We start from the raw sequence: 5,207 nt of genomic DNA on the forward strand, positions 1-5,207 counted from the left end.
ACCGCCAGTCTCAGGTTTTTTTTTTTCTTTGAATAATGCCTTAAGGGTAAGTCCTCGGGGCTTTTAAAGATCTCCAGCACATTTAAAAAAAAAAATCACGTTAGATTTTTACTTTAGAGCGTGGGTCCATGTCTCTCGACTTGGGGCTGTTAACAGGCGTCTTTTAAATCATTGATCATCTAATAGCCAACAACTTTACTCTGGAAGGGAGATACAGGGATCTCCTAAAGACCTCCAAACACGTCTATTGCATTCGGGATCATCCTGGTTAAAATTTAGGAGGCAAACACCCCATCCCTCCTGCTGAAGCCCTGGAGCTGGTGTGTCTCCGGCGTTTATGGACTCTCTGCTGGGTAAAACTCTGCTGAAGGCCTTTCCTCTGGCCATCGAGAAACCCTCGGTGTGGGTTTAGAGAGTAAACCCGAGGGGTGATGCAGGGGAGAAGCCCGGTCGGAGGGCGGGAGGGTCGGCGGGGGAGCGGGGAGCCCGACCCTGCCCTGGGACCTCCGCCCGCTGCTGTGTCGGTGCCGCCTAGCAAACAGCCAGCCTTTTTTTTTTTGTGAGGAAAAAAAAAGTCAAGACGAGAGGACGCAATAAATCCCGCAGATGTTTCCACTCTCTCCGCAAATAACGTTTAACCTTTAATATTGATTCGTTACTATTAATTCAAAAAAATAATTACTGAACTTTCGGCCCTTCAACTTCCACAAGCGGCGCTTTGTTTCTCTAAAATAAACTTGGGAGAAGCGATCCCTCCGTATCAAACTAGGGATTTGAATTAAAGGCCCATTTGGGACACTTGAGACTACAAAGGGTTACACATAAATAAATGCCACATTTGCCTATTGCAAAAGTTTTCTCAGTCACAACAGGGGAGGAAAAAGCCGTCGTTTATTATCTAGCGCTGGGCAGGAGCAGCCCCTCCAGAATGTGCTCTTAGATTTGGCCGGCAGAAGAGGGACTCTTTTTTTTGCCCCCTCAACAGCAGCTCCTTTTGTTCTCCAGATCTCTTTCCCAATTTCAAGCTTCACTTGCAGATCCTAAGTTTGTTTGTTAATGACGCTATTACCATCTGGCTCGTCCTACTTTCCAAAAGATATAAATCTCCCCAGTTTCATTGCCTACATTATCATTTAAGTGCCACCATAGCTGGAAGAAAAATATGCTTTCAAGGCTGCAAATTCTCTTGCACGGAGTAACTTCCCCGGGCGCGGAGCTGCCGCCCGCCCCGCCGGGCTGCGGGCCGCCTGGCAGGGATGGCTCCAAATGGATTTCACCTTGCAGCGATGCTGGGAGAGGGGGAGACAGCACGATTTAAGTTTTCCACCAGAAACTTAAGTGACCCCCCCGCCCGCCGCCCCTTTTGTGGCTGTTTAATGCATCTGGCTACTTTGAACCGTTATCTTCGGTGGGGAGAGGGATGCCCGCCCGCACGGCGGGGAGAGGGCAGGATGGGTCCTGCCCCTGGCAGGCTCCTGTTTTCCCTTACCCAGCGTGAACCCCCGCCTCTCTGCCATAAGTACATATTCCATACGTGTGAATAAACCTTTCCCACAGGCGTCGTACAGTAAAGGGAAGAAAAGTTTGGGCTCCTCTTAGTGCAAAGCGGTTGCAGATTTGTGTGCGTTTAAGCATAAAGGGACGGGGGGAGGGCGAGAAGGGATGGGGGAGGGAGTTGGGTCGGTTTGTGTATGGGCTCCACAATGACTCTATTTATTCGCTGCAACCAGCCTGGGCAGATTGAATAGGCGAGAGAGAGACACTCAGCCTTCCCAACGCGTGGGCTTTGTGGGATCTAGTCCCCACTAGCAGATTTCGACTGCTAATTTCCCATTCTGCGGGGCTCTCCTGCGAGGAGACACGGCCGTGCCCATCAGCTCCCTCTCCCCCAAACGCTGCCCGTAACCTCTCCGCGTAGAAGTTTAGCGAGGAGAGAAGTTTAAACCTTTATCGTTTCTTTGCTGAGTGTCCGGCAACGTTTTTGCCGAAAAAAACATTTTATTTGAATGTATGTATACGCACACACACACGTACATACAATATTGTCAGGCGAGGGAAAAGGTACTCCTTTAATATGGGAAAGAAACCCAGGGATTTTTTTCCCCCCCAGTGATCTAATTGTTATAAATAATTACGGATGAAAAGAAAACTCACTTATTATGCACTTCTAATACTGTGACTGCATAGGAGAGAAAGGGGGCCAAACCAGTGATTAATTAATATCGCACTGGCGTAGCTGTTTTCTCGCGAAGGGCCTTTTCCCCCCTCGCCGCTGCCGAGTTATCAGTCCAGCTCGAGTCATGTGCAGCCAGGAAGGGATCTTGTTTATAAATTTATATGACGACCTTTTCTTTGTGTGTGCTCTAAAGTTGATATGGACAAATTGCAGAGGTATACAATTTAAGTAGATGCACTTTTAATCACCGATCATTAAAATGGTTATGTTAAATATACTCAATTACATGCATGACTTCACCCTAACAGTACTTTCTATTCTCCCAGCTGCTCACGTATTCCTTAACTATAGTCAGCAGAAGAAACTCGATTATGCTGAATCCATACATTTCTATGGATTTCATCAGCCTAATTAATGCTTCAGTGTGGTCCATGTGTCTGAATGGTCCCTTTGCTATTACTTGGGTAAGGAGGCAGTGCTGGAATGCAGAGGGTCTTTCTTTCAAAGATACCCATGGGGGTCACTCTAGGACTCTAATGGCAAAGGTAGCAAGTGTTAAATAGCAGAAACATGCAGAGAAAGGGAAGGCAGCGATGTAAAAGGGACATTGATACTGTAGGTATGCCCAACAGGTCAGTGATGATAATTAAAACGCTTAAAGAAGAAAAGGTAAACGGAAAGCTTCCACAATTCGCAGCGTGCCTGGTTAAAAGCAAACAAACCAGCCCACAGAAACGCACCTTGCTGATCCTGGCGGAAAAAAAAAAAAGTCGACAGCAGATTTTTAGCCTAAATAACTACCAGGGCAGCCTTTTCTGCGAGCACAGCGTTTGAATGCCCCGTCTCTTCTCTCATTTTCTCGTTGTCGAAATGCAACGTGTCAGGGAGAGGATGCTCGGCCGGGCATCTCCCGGCCAGGCGCTCCCATGCACAGGCATCTCCCTGTGCGCTCGCTGTCCTGGCACCACCGGGGGGTTCCTGCAGCCGCCCAGGTCAGTGCAGATACGCACGGAGCTGGTAGAAGTCGCTCTTCGCCTCCTCTCCCCAGCTTTCTTCCGAAATGAAGAAGCGATTAAAATAAATGGGATGCGTTGCAGCTTTAGCGCAAACAGCCAATGGCTGCTTTTATAACACATCTTCCCATCCTAGCATTTAGTGGGATCTAAAAGGCAAGAGCGCTTCCTGCTATTCAAGCAACATTTTAATCGATGAGAAATGCATCAAGATGTATTTATTTTTTGTTCCCACCTGTTGTAGTAGAAGACCATCTGATCACGCCTTTCTCTGGCTGCTGGGAGACGTGAGGGGAAATCAGAGATCTTTCTTGTCACCCCCTGCACTGCCAAAAAAGTGGCGATGGAGCCCGGATCTCTTCCCTGTTCCTCCACCGTGCACTCTGCAGCTCAGTTGTCCTAACTTGGAGTCAGTGCCTTGCTGCAGCCTTCAGCCTTCAAGTGGAGAGAGAAAGCAGGGAAGATTTCAGATCTATAACCAAATTATAACCTAGGAACTTTATGCTTGTCATGCTAATTTAATGACTTTTATAGTAAGTGTAGACTTTCTGTCTTTCGAAATTAGCTCTTCAAAGCGCTTTGTGTAATGACAGACACTAGACATAAGAGACAAATGCACAAGCAATAGTGGGATAATAATCTGGCAAACACTGCGCCATTTAATATTAAAATGGAGAGCAAAGTGCATTAAATCTCAGCGGAGGTGTACATCGTTGTCCGATGCCATCGGTCCACGCCTGGCCTCCAGAGCGACCCGAAAGGAGGGTGTCCTCCAACAGCCGCCGTGCCTGGGTTCACCTGGAAAATGAGCAGGTGCCAGACGTCGAGTACAAAACAGTATTTCATGCAGTGCAGTGCCCCTTTGCTTTCTGGTGGTGCTTACACGTGTCTGAGTACTGTAAATATCCTGATTTCGACAGGCTGGTTCTGCTGGGCCCGGCCCCTTGCTCAGTTCCCGGGGGGGGGGGGGGGGGACGGACGACGTGCACACCGCGCTCGCATATGTGGCTCTGAATGTACAAATCCCCTCCGTCCTTAAGAGAGTTTCTGTGCTCCCATGTTATGAGTGGCCCAGAAATCTGTCCAAGAGATGGTCTTGATAACAAAGGGAGGGGTAAACCCAAAGCTATAGGTGTATTGCAATCTGGGCGACTCACTCATTGCCTACGATTGTAAATAAGGTAAGTTCACACGACGATCGAGTAACGAGGGAACAAGAGGCCTATTTTAATCGTGTGGTTATCTCTCCTTGGTGGAGATCAGAGCTCCATCGCTCCTGGCCTTCTCATTGTGTCCCCCCTGCTGGAAATGACAGCTCCTTCAGAAATAAGCAACTTGGTCCCTGGATGGGATTTCAGCTCTTTTGCACTACACATGTACCAATTGTCATTTTACAGCTACAGCAAAACCTCCAAATTATATAACTGTATAAACTCGGCCTCATTAAATCCTCCTTTTGGATAGCCTCAAGGTGGGAGAGTATATTACTGTAAGCCAGAGGAGACTTAAATTATATCCAAACGGGCATTGAAACGGAGCGGTACTTAAGCACACTCCTTGTCTCAGCTACAGAGGTTTCGTTTTTCCCCTTTAGAGTGTTACAATATTACAAATGCAACAGTTTCCTTATGTCAAATCAAACGATCTGAAATCCTATTTCTTGATTCGGCCTACGGGTCCCTTTGTGGTGGGGACAAAAACACAAAGATGTGATCAAACACCGTAGCCTGACCAAAGAGAAATTTATCGTTCATCTGAGAGAGCTTCCTAATTTGAAGCTAAAACCCTCCCCTTCCAGAAAGCACCTGAACATGCTGTGTAAGTTGTTTTCTCGCGCTTGTGCCCGTGTGTACGGATAAAAAGGGGTGTGCAGAGGGACAGGGGACCGAGGGCAGCGATTACCCCGCAACTTAGAGCACGCCCTGCCCACAGGTTGATTTTTCCACCCAGGCCGATATAAAAATAAACGTTCCAGTGGGAAATCTGTGCCTACGCGGGGTGCCGCCGCTTCCGCCGCA

The sequence above is a fragment of the Aptenodytes forsteri genome, unplaced genomic scaffold (assembly GCF_000699145.1).
Source record: "Aptenodytes forsteri isolate BGI_AS27 unplaced genomic scaffold, ASM69914v1 Scaffold72, whole genome shotgun sequence".
Lineage (NCBI taxonomy): Eukaryota > Metazoa > Chordata > Aves > Sphenisciformes > Spheniscidae > Aptenodytes > Aptenodytes forsteri.